Source organism: Phasianus colchicus, chromosome 2, assembly GCF_987193195.1.
Source record: "Phasianus colchicus chromosome 2, bPhaCol1.hap1.1, whole genome shotgun sequence".
NCBI classification, from domain to species: domain Eukaryota; kingdom Metazoa; phylum Chordata; class Aves; order Galliformes; family Phasianidae; genus Phasianus; species Phasianus colchicus.
In genome coordinates this window covers 52,844,150-52,862,664 of record NC_143437.1, presented here as the reverse complement: position 1 = coordinate 52,862,664, position 18,515 = coordinate 52,844,150, and positions in this window count along the sequence as shown.

The window sequence follows — 18,515 nt, the reverse complement described above, 5'->3', positions numbered from 1 at the left end:
AATAGATGTATTTCTAGCATTTGCAGAGCCTGATAGAAGACTAAAAGCTCTCAGTACCTCAGTGATGAATGCATAAATACAATCCAACAATATTTGCACGTTACACAGAGCTGACAAAGTGGTAAATACTGATAAGAAGAAAGCAACCAGAAAATGCTCTGAATTGCTGGGCGAATGAAGCCTGCTTAAGCACATTTCAGTATAGTAAGTGCAACGTAATAGACTTACTACAGGGACTACATTCTGAGCCTTAAAAAACAGTATGCTGTTAAAATGAAGCAATGCTTCTACAAAAATAGAATAGTAATGAGATGACAATAGAGTAATGCATCTCCTCCTAGTTTCCATAGGTTTAGAAGGCTGGTGGAAACCGGAGACTGTTGAGAACAGTGTAGAAAAATTACTGAAAGGCTGAAGAAAGTATTAATGCTTTTACATTTAAAAAGGATCATGGAGATATTTGTTTCCCGTGTACATGTAAAAACATATGAACATATAAAATAGGGCAAACTACCAGTCAGTAAGCAACACTGTAATCTATGGAAGGAAGGCATTTAAAAAAAAAAAAAAAAAACTGAAAGTAAAAACCAGGCAAATGCATACAAATTAACCATAATTTCCTGTGACGGTGATTAAACCATGAAAATCAATTAGAAAGGGTAATGCTGCTGCTTCTGTCTCTTGTGATCTTTAGAAAAGACTGTCTTTTCTTTAAGAAGAAAAGCTCTAGCGAAATATAGTGGGATGAACTCAGTACAGGGTACCTTTGTGACGTTCACCAACCTAGTTTAAAAAGCAGCGGCTGAGATGCATTTGGACATTGGATAGGCACTGTAAAACTTGTTCAGTTTTCCTAGAATAATAAAAAGAATGAAGGGCAGACCAACATGTAGTGCCTAGGAGGAAATCACCTGGAATCGCACCGAGCCAGTTACAAACAGACTAAGGAAATCAGCACTGCTATGCACAAAAGTTAGATACTCAGTTCCAGGAGTAGAATTGATTTACAATGCCTGTTCAGTTGTCCAAACCCCCTGTATTCAGGCTGTAGGGCAATGGCCTCTTAAAATGCAAAGGGGTTGAAGAAGATAAGAATCTGACTCATGCACAAAACCCTAATGGAAGAAAGGTGAGCTTTGTGGGACTTTGTACATACAAAACTTCTTCAGGGTTCCAATGTTAGAAGATTATCCTTCTGCTATAAACAACTTCAATTTAGATCATTCTGCATGATATTGATTGTTCTAGCCCTTTAGTGCAGACTTTTACTATCCCTTTGTGGCACATCTCAACCTCTCTCCCACCGTTTCTACAAGGCAGAAAATGCAGCTTTTTCTACAGTACTGTTTAGATTAGTTCTTAATGCCTGGACTGCTGCTAAAGCCTCCATCCACTATTTTATTTATTACCGGAAGGACAGCTGCCCCTTGAAAATGCCTGCACAGAAACACTTCTTTCCAGGACAATCTGATTATACCTTGTTATTGTGTTTTATGTTTATCTTCTTTGCTTATCCTGTGAAGCAAGAAAGATGAAGGAGAAAATGTGGAAACAGAAAATATGGAGGGATTTTTGGACGTTCAAAAATATTAGAATCACTCAAAATGGCCTTCTACTGGCATGCTAACTGACATGCCAATGTGTATTTTTTTTATCCCTACCTTTCATCATGTAGAAACCTTTTTTTTCCTTTTCCTAGAAATATATACCTGAGTGATATTACAACTGAACTTCTTTGCTCTTCATACGTATCTGAATCATTTAGTCTCACAGTGGGTCCCAGATTTATTGCAGAAAAGCTATATACAACTTTTACCGTGTACAAAAAATTATTCAGAGATTACTTAGAGCAATAAACGGCCATCTTTATTTCCATTTTCTGCTTATGATGAAGTTAATTGTGCAATCGATCCTAGTAAGACTCAGAAAATTGCGAACTAACAAGGAAAACTACTGCAAGACTGACATTATTGTGACTTTTAAAGTTTTTAGATCCCCTCTGTGACGATAGCAAACATTCTGGCTGTGCACATGTTAGTCAAAATCTAAGCAGATGTCACATTCTGTACTCAGGCCAACAATTGTATTTCCCAGCATCTGAGTCAGATGCTATGCAGAGGTGGTTAACAATTTTTAAGCAGAATTGTAACTTCTTAATCAGATATTGGCAAAACAGAAAATCTGTTGGGAATGAGATGTTGAAGTATCTATTCATTTGTGGTCATTACTTGAAGTAAATTGTTACATGAAATTAAAATTCATTTAAAATCTATTTAAAATAACCCCAGCTACCTAGCTGCAAAATAATCAGATTAGTTTAAAACTACAAAATTTAGTTGTTCCATTAAATTGGCTGGATGACTCTGGAAACTGCATGTGCCACTTGCAATAAAATGAAAGTAAATATCCTATCAGGAGTTGTGTCTGTGTTGATTAAAATACTAGAGAAAGAATGTGTAATTATTGCAATGAAATCATTTTAACTGACAAAAACTCAACCAAGCCAATTTTTTGAAAGATAGTCAAAAAGAAAATGAAGATGTTTGTAGAATTCATGGATTACCAAATACAGTAATGCTTTCAGAGACTCAACTGATTAAGAAAAGCAATGAAGACCTTAGCTGGGCCTGGAAACACATATAGAACCAGTTTGACATTTCAAAAACCCAGTGAGGTTACTGCTTGAACATATGCATTTTGACTGCACACCTATGGACAGAATACTGTATGTACACATTTATTTGTGTAGTATCTTCTATCATATCATATATCTGAAAGTACATAGCCTCTAGCCTAAAGGAAGTGAATCTACTTAGTACTGTACCATATTTCACATGGAAAGGAGAGTGATGTTAGATTTCTTCCTGCTAAAAGGTAGGAAGAATGACTTGGCTTTCTTTACCATGATGAATTTTATGCTATGGCTGGGCTTATAATACTGTTCTTCTCTCTTCCAGAAAGACCTTATTACTTTGCCAGATACTTTAGATGTACTCCACAGCCTTGTGCAGTATTTGCACCTCCAGCAGAAGGTGTGGGACTACTTTATGACCTAAGGGTATATCATGAATTTCCATCCTAAAAATATACTGTACAGGCAATAAGACAGGTGGGAGGTATACAGTGTTTAAATTATAGCTAGCGTTGGCAGTGAGAAAGGAAACAAGGGTTGTGATTCTTACATAGATACGTGGGTCCAAATTCTCTGATCTAATTATACATATTCACAGACTGAGTGGCTGGATTCCTAGCGATGTTGAAGAGATACAGCTCTTCTTGAAATAAAGGACAGTTTCTAAACTATATTATGATTGAATTAACACAGAACTTTTATGTTTCCTAAAAATATCTTACAAATCTTTCAGACTTTGTATACAATCTTATTTTTTTCCCTCGTGTGTATTAGGGCATAGTTTTTAAAGTTTTTTTAAGTACATTATCTCCCTTCTTTTTGCTTTTTCCTCAGGACTTCTGTGTCATTTAATACACCAACTAAAGAGTTTTATCATTGTAACATCTGAAAAGTAATTATAGCATCAGAAAATACATTGGCTTTTGTCACTTACAATAATAATTCTGAGACTTGTATTCATTCAGTCAGAGCAGAGACTTATGTTATGGAATATGCTGTCATTCAGAATTAGGAATGACAATATACAGTTTGACTTCTTTCTAGAGGCAATGCCAGACAAATCATGAATATCTTAATCTTACTCTGTTGACATGCATATAAGGTTCATCTTAGTAGAGCTGATGAATCTGCTGTTCACTATACAAGTATGCAATTTTCTGAAAGGTAATTCTGTCTGTAAAGTCATGCTATATGTTTATTCAGAGCATGGAATTATCTCAGGCATCATGAATTGCCAAAAAAACTTTGAAAGATGATCAGGAAAGCAGCATTTGCTGTCACTGGGATAAGCAGTTTTGCCCCATAACCAATTATCTTGTAAGAGATATTCCTCATGGGCGCCACTGGGACATTAAAGGTACAGTGATCATTTAAACTATATACTGAAAGCCAGAGCATAATGAATTATATTGCAATATTTCCACTGCTTTTAAATCCTCAGGTGAAAAGGAGAGCTCCTGAGATGTGAAATTCATTATCCTAATAGAGACCTCTGGAAACAAAACAGTTGCCAAGAAGGCCAATGGCATCCTTGCTTCTATCAGAAATAGTGTTACTAGCAGGAGAAGGGACACTCTGAGTACTGTGTTCAGTTTTGAGCCCTTCACTACAAGAAAGGCATTGAGGCCCTGGAGCATGTACAGAGAAGGGCAGCTAAGCTGGTGAGGGGTCTGGAACACAAGTCTTATGAGGAGCGGCTGAGGGAGCTGGGATTATTCAGTCTGGAGAAGAGGAGGCTCAGGGGAGACCTTATTGCTCTCTATAACTACCTGAAGGGAGGTTGTGGTGAGCTGGGCTTTGGACTCTTCTCTCATCTAACTAGAGATAGGACTAGAGGGAATGGCCTCAAGTTGCACCAGGGGAGATTCAGTTTGGACGTTAGGAGATACTACTTCACCAAATGAGTGGTCAGGCACTGGAATGGGCTGCCCAGGGGGGTGGTGATGTCACTGACCATGGAGGTGTTCAAAGAACATTTAGGCATTGTGTTGAGGTACATGGTTTAGCGAGAACTATTGACGATAAATGGATGGTTGGACTGGATGATCTTGTAAGTCTTTTCCAACCTTGGTGATTCTGTGGTTTACCCAAGGAAAGGACTTGGGAATTTCAGTAACATAATGAAAAATAAATTAGGCTTTCCTTTTACTTCATAAAAACTGCTGTATCCCTCCCTGTTACTAAAAGTACAAGCATTCCTTAGGCTCTGGAAAGGTATGTAGAAAAGTTCACCTCATCTTGACACAGCCCTGGTTATACCCCAGGATCTTATCTGACACTGCAACACTGTTATGCTGCTTTTCTTTCCTTCAGAGAGTAGTTTGTTTTTCTTACACAACTACTGTGTGTTAGGATTATATGATTCAGAAACAGTGGAAATGTGTCATGGGTGTTTTATAACTAGCTTGTGACAGAGTCAGGAAAATCATACTGAGAAAGAGAACCCTTTAATCTTGAAGCGAAGTAGAAAAACAATGGATTTTAATTCTCAGTGTTTTGACACCCAACAGAGCATTAAAACAAAGGAGCGAACTTGAAGGCCTTGTGGGATGAGCTGGCAAGCCAGAAAGTGGGTTAAGGCAAGGAGAAATCACAGAAACCTTGCAAAACCACAGCAAGTGCTTAAACAGTGAATTACACACGCATTTACAGAATAAGAAGTACATAGTATATGCAAGGAAAGGAAACCAGAGTATTTTCTCTGCAGCCTTATAGTAGGCCTTTCACTGGAGACAGTTGAAGGTGCAGGCCTCCAACATTCAGCCTTTTAGTACATCTCTGCAATGGCCAGGTCAAACCTCATCATCTGTGCTAATTCCTCTTCTCTCTCCATTGTGTCTATGTATTTTGTGTCTAGTATCAAAACAGACCTGTTTAGTGGCATCCACATTAAAGTAACTGATATCAGCTTTCCTTTAGTTGCTGATACTGGCTGGTAGTTACTTTGCAAAACACTGCCATGGTTTCACTGTCAGAGGATAAAACTTGTTGATTATTTGAAATATTCTTCTATTTTTCAGTAAACCAGTTCTGTTAAAATGTTTGGCAAGCATAAGCCAGAAATAGCAATATGGTCTTTACAATTTGTCATAACAGTTGCAGGAGAATTAAAAACAAAAAAAATGAAAGCTGTCAGGCAGGAGTGTCCTGTGTGCCAGGAAAGCCAGGAGGCTTGGAATAGCTTCAATTTTTTCAAGGAGTTATTTGAACTAAAATGTGCTCTTTTAATCCATTTTGCGAATCTAAGTAGGTTTACAAATTAAGTAATGATGGAACTTTAAAGTGATTTTGTTTATTGAAGCAAAAATTTAATGGAAAAAGAAATCCTAATTAGCTGACCTCTTGAGGAAAAAAGTTGGGGAAAGGAAACTTTTCAGTAAATAGTATTATAATGCAAGCTGCTGATGACTGCAATCCAAGATTCTCTTGGATCTGTGTGGATTAGACTCTTAACCCAATAAACACATCAGAACTGTGCTTTTGGCTCAGGAGATGGAGAAGTTAGGCTCCTCAAAATAGTAAGGACAATGAATGCACAGCTCAGGGCTGTAATCTGCACAGTATGTCAGAGGTGAGCCATACAAGTTTATGGATTTGCCAGACTGTAGAAGTGGAAGGCTAGAGAGAATGAAAAGAGGGACCAGTGAATAAGATAGAGTCTGGAAAAGCAGCTGAAGGTCAGAGTAACTCCAGAGGGAAAGAGGCTGTCAACAGCGAAGAACAGAACTCCTTCCTAAACCGTGTTGCTTTTCACACTGTTGAGATGTCTGTAGATCATGATTAATACATTCCCCCTGTGCTTGTGAAAAATCAAGTGCCAGAATGCTGGGCTATGGCAAGTTGAGTTCATTTATGTTTGCAGAAAAAATGCAAAATTCTGAGCTTTGTGCCAGACCACTGCTTACATGTAGAAGTGTGAATGACTGTTAGGTAAATTTATATGTTAAAAAAAAATCTTCCCGAAGTTAAGTCTGTTGTGCCCAAGTCAGTACTGGCTAAGTGATCTCCCTTTTCTTATCTGAACACACAACATTCTTAATCTTTTTTTCTCCCCATCCTACTGAGGAAGGGGAAAGTGAGAATGTGTTGGTGGGCTAATACTAACCCGGCACAGAGACTCTGAGACTATTGCTGCAGAAACCCAAATGATAGCTTTTTCATGCTTCCTTGACACACTCTGTTTATGATCTTTATGCTTAATAATGCTAGTCAAAATGTATCAAGCTTCTGGTTTTGAATTTGCACTGTGAAGACAACAAGATAATTTTCTCTCCTTTTAATCACTCACCCAAACATAATGTAACACCCCCTTTTCCTCAGATAACAGTCTCTCCAGAAATCAGATTACATTCATTTTTTACTAATTATACTTTTAAGCTTGGCAGCCTGATAAGACCATTATGTTTGTTATTCTCTTGGCTGTTAACTCTATCAAAAGCAACAAGTATCAGTTCCTGTAATGGGTGACATGGACTGTAATTAGGCTCAGTTGTTCAGCTTTAGTTTTCCATCTTGAAGCTATTAGAAACATGATAATTTTACCACAGCAGGTAAATAAAATCTGAAACTCTATTTCACAGCAATTACAAGGAAACCAAGATAAATGTGTGAGTTACAAAAGGATGTAGAATTCATAATGTTTTTTTTAACTGTTTCCACATACTATAGGTCTGGACTTCATAATTGTCAAACACATTAAGCTCAATCCAAGTCATACAACAAGAGAATGTATTTTGATGAGAGGACAAGGAGATCTGTAATGTTTCCGGATCCACTCATGCAAGATCCATTAAAATATTTTCATTCTTGGTACAATAAGGATGAAATATCTCACTTTTAATACCTGATTGAGGCAAGCACAGATGAGACAAAATCTGATTGGGAATTGCTGGAAGAAAGAGAGAGGAAAAAAAAAAAAAAAAAGGCATCAATTTGACCAGTCTGATGACAGCTCTGGAAATGTGTTAGGAAATATTAAGGTGACTCCATATTTACTCCTGAAAGAGTATAGAGTGCAGCTCTGGCAGAATGCTGCCTTGAGAATGCAGTGATGCAGTGTTGGTGAGGAGAACCACCATTTACCACTGGCTGTAGCACCTACAACTTTCTCCTATGCAGTATTTTAGTGCTCAGCCCACACAACCATGTCCATCTCTTCAGCTGCACAGATGCCAGGCAAATCTCCCCTGGGAGCTGTTGCATGGTTGCAGTATGCTGCCTCTTCTGAAGCAGGGTCTGGCTGGATTCTGGGATGGCCAGGAGGGAAACGAGGTTCAGGAGGACGTTACCCAGAGATACAAAGTTCTTTTGGGGAATGGACCTCAATATAAACAAAATAAGAAGTATAACTCTGATATTACCCATGTCCAAGAGTGAAATATCACTCAATGTGCTAAGAAAACTTACGAAACTAAATTTCCATTTGTGATGGAAGATTCATATGCTCTCTTTTTTTTTTTTTTTTTTTCTGGTTAATAGTTACAAATGGAAACATTTGCCTTGTGATTCAAATTCTGTAAAGGTTATTTCTGCTTCCTGAAAATGTTTCTTCGTAAGGAGTTGCAGTTCAGATAACTGTAATATGTAACTCTGAGTTGTTTTCAGGCTGTTCTATAGGTTTGCCAGTGTTATCAAACGTTAAGATTTTTGAACCCAAATCAGATATTTTTATGTCATCCTCAATTGCTCAGCACATTTTCCCATGTGTGGGCAGTTAAAATGCAACCAGAGGCCTTGTACAAGGACTTTCCATGGCTAGTGGTGTTACTCAGCTTTCTGCACACTGGTACCTTCAGTCAGGATTTCTGATTTAATTTATCCTCCATCACCATCACTTTTGTCAAGATCAGTTCCATAGCAGAAACTGGGAATAAGTGAACATACACTGAAGTCTCCCCTTAACCCCTTCTTCTGTCGCAGTAACTGTAGTGAGGCACAAATGTAGCTCATCATTACAGCTTTCCCTGAAAGGATGGTCCCTTCAGTGTGATTCTTTCATAAGAAAATACCATATTCACTAAACGTGTTACTTAACTAGGACTACAGTGCAATAAATCTTTTCTTTTAAGAAAAATATATTGAAAAGATGCTCAAAAAATTCGTATCAGTGAAATTTGGATAGAAATGCCATGAACTTCACCTGAGACAGGAGATGCAAGAAGGTAACAGGGCAAAAAGAATGAAATAAAAGTATGTAAGAAAAAGTGATGTTTTTTTTCCTTCATACTCAGAAAATGATATACAAGGAAGGAAGAAAAAGAGCCTGAAAATATGACAGAACAAGCAAATGAAAAATGAAAACAGATGGAGGAAATTAATAATTTCCTGTACAAATATGACAATGTTTTCAAGATACATAATGTGTTTACAGATGAAAACAAAGGAATATAAAGCTTCTAGATATCATTCTTACTCTGAAATAATAAACATCACAAATCTGCTGTATATGCTAAATCATCTGCATAACAAACTTAGTGATTGGATTAAATTTAGCAAGTATATTTCATTGTTTTTTGTTTTTTACCATTAAGTATCTCGAAGCGTACAACAAAATTTAGCCCAGAATACTTACCACAGTAATGGCTTTTCATGGAGATACTAAGAATAGCCAACTAGATTGTTCTTTGCATAAAATTATGTATGCTGCTTTATGATAGCTATTTGCATTAATTATATTTGCATTAAACAGACAGTATTTATTTGCATTATATAGACAGTGCTGCAAGTTAAGAATACATTATATTAAAATATCTGAGACATTATTAACACATGAATAAAACATGCTTTTGGTAATGTAGAGTATACTAGCTATTTGTGGGGGGTGCCTTAAAATTAATGCATGGAAAAAAAAATGCACTCTAAAGAACAGAATACAGCATGGGCCAGCAGTTACTGGTGCAGCTCTATTCACATTAGTGACACTGATTTCCATCATGTGAGGACTTGGAATTCAGTATTCCTTTTTCCTTTTAACAGTCACCAAGGAGAGCAGATAAAGGATTTATTCTCCTGTGGAATATAAGCAGATCCAGAGCAGCTCCTAGCCCAGAGCAAAGTCATACAACTAACAATGAGATTTTGGTGACAAAAGGTTGCCAAGTTGTCCAAATCTTCAGCTTTGGGGAAGGCTGAACCAAGCAGAGGCTAATGTCCCTTAGGGACCTCTGAGTATGTTGTGCAGAATCCAGGAAAATCCACAAAAAAAAAAAAAAAAAAGTCATACAGCTCTCAGCTTTGATTTTAAAGTCAGTGTAAATGGACATAATGTTGCACTGGACAGAGGCTAAGGTCAGTGGGACAGAAACTAGAGCAGGAAATTTATTCAGATTTTGGATTTCGATTTTCACTGGAAGACTGATAAGGGATGCTCCAAGTTTGTTTTTCAAGAATCGAGCACTCACTATCAACTAAAATCAGCTCTTCTCCATTTTACTTGGACTGTACTACAGATAAGACTGCAGTGAGTGTGTGGATAAGATATGTAGGGTTGCTCTATCTCTTTGTGCTTCAGTACTTCTGAATGTTAACTTATTTTGAAGAAGCACTAGAAATTTCAAAAGAAGTTGTAGTTTAATTTCCTGACCAGAGAAAAATTACAAATAACTTGTATAGACCATAGAACATTTCACTAGTCATGCTTGACAAGCAAGACATGATCAGTTTCTTGTGCTTGGTTTCTCCTATTGTTTTGAAATGAAAATGAGGGAAGGATCGAATGTGATAGTGATGTGTATGAACAAAGAAAAGAAAGGGCAGACACTCAAATTTTTCAATTCAGCTAGAAACCTAGATAAGCATAAAAGTGAATTTTCATTTGTCATAAGTTTTCTTTGTAAAAAGAAAATAATTTGCATTTTAAAAAGCATAGATGTGACAAAAGGGATATCATGTATCCTTTGGGCCTCACACCTGCATAGGAAGAATTGATGTACTTTTGAGGTATAATGAGGGCCGTCCTATTTTCAGGATTTATAATAGAAGTTGGCAGTAATTTATTAGCCTTGAAATGTAGGCTAAAGTCTAAGATTTTATAAAAATAGTTTGGTTTTTTTTCATTCCCTATTCATATATTGAATGATAGTGTAAATACAGGCTGTACAGAAGTGTTCTAGCATCACCCATGTGGCATGAGGCAAGACATTTCTAGTGTTTTCTAAGGTTATAGACAAATATTCCACTATTTCTCAATTCCATACTGTCCTTTGAAATAGGCAGAGCTATTATAATGCAGACTGTTGATAATTTATTAAATATCATGCACAGACAAAAGTATTGTTTTTCCTCAGAGCTTTCCCAGAAGGACAATGAAAATAAATTTGGCTCTGGTCATGCCTCTTACTTTGTACAAAGATTACACGGCTTTTTGGTGTATGGATAGGTAAGAGGTCTTCATGCTCGTTTGTTTATCATTTTATACTACCAGAGGAATAAAAATATTATTGATAATTTCCTTAAAGCCCTTTTATCTAGAAATTCTTGCTTTCTGTTCTTCCACATTTCTGAAGGAAGGTTTTATGATTAACCTCTTCAACATAGAATGGGTGAAATTTTAACTGCAGTTTAGAGTTGCATTGTAACATTTGGAAAATTTTGTGTTAGTGATTTTTATCTAGCTTGTTAATTACTCAGTTTTAATGTAAATAAAGTAGAAAGCATTTTCTATTAAATCTGAGGATGGGGAGATGTCAGTGTGCTCCTTCTGACTTCCTCTGCTCCTTCCCCGCCCTTCTCCCCTCCCTTCTATTGCTCTACTCCACTATTTGACCTGTCTTGGCAGATGAGGCCTTGCACTGGTGGACAATGAGTGGCAGTACTGGTAACATTCTTGCCATGACTGATTAACAGCCACAGCTCCGCTTCAATACTGGGAAGTGAAAGAACTGTTAAGAAACACCTTGTTCAACAGCTGAAGGCCAAGTAACCATGCACCCCAAAAAAAGCAACTTAGGCACTATGAGTCATTACTTTACCCCATACAATGTTAGCAACCTAAAAGCACCCTTTGAGCTTTCCTGCATGGCAGCTGGCTGCACGACAGCATCTCCCTTCGAGTAGGGACACCTACCGAGGTTATGTCTGTGCAGAGATCCTTATACCTCGATGTCAAGATGCCTTTGCCAATACAGAGCCTCTGTAATTGGCTTTGTTAGCCTTCTTAAGATCATGTATCTTAGATTGGTTTTAGGCTTTGTTAGCCTCTCTAGGATCACATCTTAGATTGGTTATTTTAGGCTTTGTTAGCTTTACTGATATGATATCTTAGATTGTGCACATATAATCCCTTGGACACAAACCATTGGCCAAGTCTGGGATTAGGAGTGGATCCAGTCTCACCTAGGCTCCTTATCTTCATGATTCAAGGAGTTTAGAAAGCAAGAGGGGGTCTGCTCTGAACCTCGTGACTCAACAGGAGGGCCTCCAATATAAGTGTGTTTACCCCGCTCGCTATGCAGTAAATACCCATGTGTATGCAGCCATCTCAAAACTTGTTAAGTCACTGCCCTATTTATATGTAAGCTTTGTTAAATCACTGTGTTGTATCCATCAACCTACCCTCTATGCAGAAAGTAATGTGTAGCTAGCCATCTCAAATCTTGTTAAATAGCTGTTAAATCAGTACATATATTGTCAATAAATGTATTCTAGCTTCTCTCTTACAAGTGCAGTACAGTGTAGTTTGTTTCCATCTGCATAACTAGTAATAAATTTTAACAGAGCAATATGTTTAGCTGGTAAAAATGTGGCCCCTACTCATGGCATTTATAGGCTCACTTTGCACAGCATAAGCATCGATACAAATAATATCCAGTCAGGAAACACAAGTGACACTCCAAAAATATTACTAACAAGTAAACTGTAAATTGAGCCTTGTTTATCTGAAGAAGCTTAGTTTATGGATACATTAGAGTATTTAGCCAATGTTCAAGTGAACAAAACAACAGAAAAAGCCCAAAGTTTAATCTAAGGTTAATTATTTTAAAATAATTTGAAATTGACATGATTTGGCTGTCTTCCATTTTTTTCTCATGTACTAGAATTAATCACGCATATTTTTATTGTTCATAACTATGCTAAGAAATGCTAGATACGTTAGTAACTAACAGATTCTCAGCCTTCTTTTAACCAGTACTCAGGATAAACACTTATTTTCTAAATTTGATTCTTATGAATCCTTTTCTTTCACCCTTTTCACTTTTTCCCTTTGCTCATGATTTAGACAAGGGTTGTTAGAGTTATGGTAGAATGGTTAGGTTGCGGTTGGACATGATGATTTTTAAGGTCTTCTCCAACCTAAGCAATTCTATGATTCGCTGTAGCATACCTTAGTTACTAACAGTTTTTCTGTCATAGTGACAAAAAAGTTTCTAGTTTTCTGCATTATTTAACTACATGTTTTGAAGATTTTTGAGCATCAGTGGTGAAGCCATTAGGAATCAATGAGATATTCTGAAGGTTTATTGAGCTAGTGATTATGGAACTGAAAGAAGACACAAACACTGTGCATAAACAAAACAAAGTGTAAGGATTGCAGTTATTTATCTTTCTAATCAGAATCTCCCATTTGGCCTCTTTGTTACAGGTTTAATTATATGAACTCTTAATGCATGTAATTCCTTGAGTCATGGGGTAGTTAAACTGGTAGACTGTAGACCTCTTCTCATAATGGAAGCCTTAATCTGGGATTTTCAGGTGTGTCTTGGGATTTGGTTTTGTGTGCTAGAAACTCTCTGAAGTAGCACTGGTTAATCAAATTCAAAACCATTAGAACTCCAGGAGTTTGATTGAAAGGTCATTAAAATCAGAAGGCTTATAGAGGTATACTTTGGTTTAACATTAGATGACTGTATGAAGACTAAATAGATTTGGATACTAAAACTCCTTAGTCACAGATTCATGCAGTTGTTTGAATCCCACTACTTCCCTGTTTGGTGAGAGATAGTGCCATCCAGGAGCAAAGATGAAGTGAAGTTAGTGCACTAAATCCAGCCATTCCATGACCTGTTGAAAGAGACTGGTCATTGATTGAAATGTGTTTAGATTTAGAGACATGAAATGCATTAATGGGAATATGAGCATTACAAATCTTCTGATCTCTCTTGTAGTCTAGTCATATTTTCTTGAAGTTTCAAATCACAGTGTTCAACCTCATTCCTGTCTCTATTTTTAAATGCATAGCTATTAGATCACCTATTCATAAATCTTTAAAAATATGTTTTGGAAACAGTCAAATAGTTTTCACTTCTGTGCAGATGCTTTCTGTATTGCATAAATTACTTTTTTTTTTTCATTTTCTCCTTTTCATGATCAGCATGTTTGCAAAGACTGCAAAAGTGCCCCAGTGTCTTAGAGAGTACATCTAAATTTGGCTAAATTTTAATTAAGGTTTGTGCTTGTTTTCATAGATGGAGTCTCATTATAGATTGAATTCTATCTATTCATGATCCATTATAATCCACTTACGATGCAAACTCACTTTAGCTCTGTAGTGAAGTTATGTTCACAATGCCTAGGGATGTGGTTAATATTTAATATTTCACCCACACAATAAAACTGAAAATAAAATTTAAAAAGGTTAATCTATTGTTTCACTGTGTTATCTATATTCATCTTTCAGAAAACTCCTAGCTGCTGAATTATAGCTTGTGAGCAGTAATTTACATGCAAGCGCTTTACACTTTAATAGTAAAATAGACTGTCTTATTACGTTGATTATATAAGTTGTCTGAAAGCACAGAATTTAAAAGACAAAGAGACAATTTGTTCTGAAATATTAGCATGCAATAAGAGCCATGTGAAACTGTCCTGGAAGAAAGCAACTCCTATTTTTGTAGAATTTTATATCACAATTCTCCCTTACCTACAGTGCAATGGTCAGAAAATAAAAGACTAGTCAGAATAGTATTAAATACAAAGACGGTTCATAAGCCAATAAAGGGATTTTATTTGAAAAATTTAGTTGGAAAAAGGTTTAATAAAGCTATTGATTGTTCTTAACTGTTAACCTCCCTTGAGCATGTAGAAGCTAAAAACTACTTTTTTTCCTTTTTTTATAACTGCAGTAAGACAAAGAATCTTAAGCAACAAAATTCACATTTTTTCTCCAACAGAAAGTAAATACACACTGCTCCAATAAAAACCTGATACAAACAGGAGGGGTTCATGTTACTATTAAAAGCTACCAAGGATAAATGACTCCACACACATAAAATGCAAATTTTCTTTTTATTTTAATTTTCATGTTTTTGTTTAATTTTGTTTTTATTTTCATTCATATTTATATAGATTTTTGTCAACTGCTAGTGGTACAAGTACTATGAATCCACAAGAAAAGCAGTGAAGAAACTGTGGGGCACTTTAGTTTATATCACACTATGAACAAAGACATAAGTTATTACAAGGGAAAACATGAAAGTGTTTACAGGAAAATTAGCACGATGAAAGTTATCTTTAATTTAGCAAGTAACATCAAAAAGCAGACACAGAAGACAACCAGGGTAAGTATTATATAAATAATTTTTCCAGGTCTAAGTTTTCACCCCACACTCTGCATTTTAATATCTATGTTATGCATATTATAATTTTATATATGAAGTGTACACACAAAAAACCACATATATGCATGCATGTTTATACACACTTGTATATATAATTTCATTGTATTCCACCATATATAACATACCACAAATAAATAATATACCATAACATAATCTATGTAATATCACACAAACAGGGAAGGGGGTAGACAGATAAAAGCGTACATATACTTTTCTATGTAGGTACCATAATGTTGTAACATTTGACATCTTGGCCTTTAGTTCTGGTTTGAGCATCTATGAAATTTTTAATCAAAACCTTTTATTTGGAAAAGATTTGGCTCTGCACAGAACTAAAAAAAATTAACACTACCACTGGTGATAATCTTTAGTTACTTCGCATTTCAAGGAGAACTAAACTGGAGCACACTTTGAAACAGCTAAGACCAAAGTGGGGAGACATCAGGCACACCATTGGCCTCAAAAGATTTCCACATGAAGAGCAGTTACAGTAATTTTAACTGTTTTCAAGAGGTGAAAGTCACTGAATCCAGAGTAATGAACTTCCTGATAAGCTTAAATGGATTGTATTTAGAGACCTTGGATTTATTAAAATGCATGTAGACAAAAAGAAAAAAAGAAAAAGCAACAGGAGATGTTAGTGTCTGCCAAAACCCAACACAATTCGGCTAATTCTTTCCTCCTGATACAATTATCTGTTTAGCTCAAGAATTATCATATTCATCATAATTTTGGACATCTCCTCAATCTATATTAATTACATGGATAATATTATTTAAAACATGGAGATCACGGAGTCTTATAAGCAGTCAAGGAAACACTTTATCCTTAGGCTAATTGCTCAAGCAAATTATGCACTTGTATGTATCATTTAGATCCTAATTCTGTTCACAATGTAAATACTCATTAATTGGACCTAAGCCATCCTTTCTGTAGAAGTTCCCATACATTCTTAAAAGGCAGAAGTTTCTTCCATGTAGATAAAAGAAATGTTTATTTATCTTTGGATATGTATAATTGCATAGCAATTCTCCCAGCACTGTCTGTGCCCTTTTATCATGAGATAGAATCATGATAGGAAAGGAAATCTGTATGTACATAGACTGATGATATCCTGCTTCATAAACTATTTAAATATCTAAGCAGAGGCTGCATAAGAAAGGATGAATGACAAGAGATAATGAAGGTGCAAGGTAAAACATGCAAAGCTAGTTGTATCAGTCATAATTCGTAAGTCAGTTACAGAGACATATGGATTCATTTAGCTGGTTTTGTAAAGCCTCTAACTTCATGGATTTTAGTCTTGCAGTGGGGATTAATCTAGATGTTTTTTGAGAGCAGAGTGATAGACATCTTCCCTTGAACAAGAAAGAAAAGCATATATATCTGTATACTCTGGCAAAACTTAGAGCATAAGAATTCTTGGCATGGTAAACTAAATACACATATATAAGCCTAGCCTGACAATATTTCCTTCCATTTCAAGTCTGGCAGTTGAAACTCTACTTCATAAAACATTTTATACATCATTTCTATATCAAGTAGGTTTATGAAATACATTATTGGTAAGCAAGAATTTAATGTCTGCTTTGGAAATCAGTCAGGCTGTACGTAGAGGAGTGTGGGACTCTGCAACAGACAAATTAACACTAACAGATTCATTGAAATCAGATCAAATCTGATTTAATTCAGGATATGTTATCAAGTGCAAAGTGGTGCTGGAAAAAAGATGTATAGTCATTTCCACCATCAGGCTTTTAATTGTATAAAAAGATCTTGGCTTGTGACCAGTCACATAAAGAAAATAGCTTCTGTGTTCTCAGACTAGTAAGTGCTATATTAAACCTACCTCCCCAAATATGACAGGTAATCTGAACTGATGAGATGGGCTGCTTGGAAGAGCTGTCCATTTCCATGGGATATGACAGAGCCTGGTGCTGTCTGCTTGTACTTCCTATCTTGATAGTTAAATTATCCTTCAGCACAGGAGAAGAGTCATTCTGAAGTGTTCTTAAAAATGTATTCAAGTTCCTTTGAAGCTTGCAGTAGACTTTCTGCTGACTTCAAACAGCTAGGGCTTGGTTCTGCTAAGGATTGAGGAAGAATAAGGGAAGCAAGGAAAATAAACTTGCAAAAAAAAAAATGTTGGTACTGGTATAAAATTAAACAACATATATAATATACAGCAAGTATGCCTCAGTCCACAAAAGCCAGAAACCATGTTCACCTAAACCAGCATCTCATGAATATTTCCAGGTCTGACCTACTACATCTGTAAAGCATTTTTGCTGCACCTTGTGACCTTGGTGTCTTGTGTTAAATTAGAGACTCCTTCTGGCCTATATGTGTACTGTAAGCAAGCTGTAAATCACACATGCTGTAAGTATAAATTTTCCACAATATCCACTGCTGATGGATATTGAAGATGTCCAGTTAATCAGGTGCTTTCATCACAAACATGTGAGGGTTTCCCTGGTACCTCTGGCTTCTCCCAGTACAAATTGGAGATGAAAGAGATGCCCATTGCAAAATGACTGCTCTCTCTTGCACAAAACCTTATAGAAGTAAAATATTAGATAATTATCTGTATGAAAGTGTGTTTGCTTCATTCGGATTGTTTCAAAACCTAGACTGTATTTAAATTTAAATTAAAAAAAACAAACAACAAAAAAAAAAACCAGCACATTTAAATACTGCAAATTGTCCAATGTTGATCTAAAGGCATTTTCTGAGGGAATAAAAGCTGGCCTGCAAACTGCAGTCAAGATCCTGATTTCAGCTGCAGTTGTTTCTGACTGTCCATCTGTTTGTTCTTTTTTCTTTTTTCTTTTTTTTTTTTTTTTTTTTTTTGTCCTAAAAGTTACATTTTACTGCATGTTGGGTTGGAGCAGAAATTAGGAACAGTAGGATTTATTACCTCTCCAGACTGTATTAGATATCACAGCTGTTTTTGAATGGATATGTGAAACAGCCTCACTTCTGCCTCCTCCAATGTGCTTTATGGATATAACAGTTGAAGTGGAAAGCACAACTGGTAGTTCAGACATCAAAGCATTTTGCTGACTATTAACAGTATGGGACTTTCTTGTACTTTTTAAGGTAAATCTTTCCCTAATCAGCCTCAGTGTTAGGAAGCAGTCCTGAGAGTTACATAGGGAGGAAAGGAGATGCAGAAGATATACAGAAGTAGATTTCTTATTTCCATCACTACTGCTTTACACACACACATCCTGTATGCCGGTTCTATGTATTGCTACTACATACACAGTCAGTACATTTTAGAAGACAGACATAGAAATATTGATACAAAACCTGAAGGCCAGAAAGAA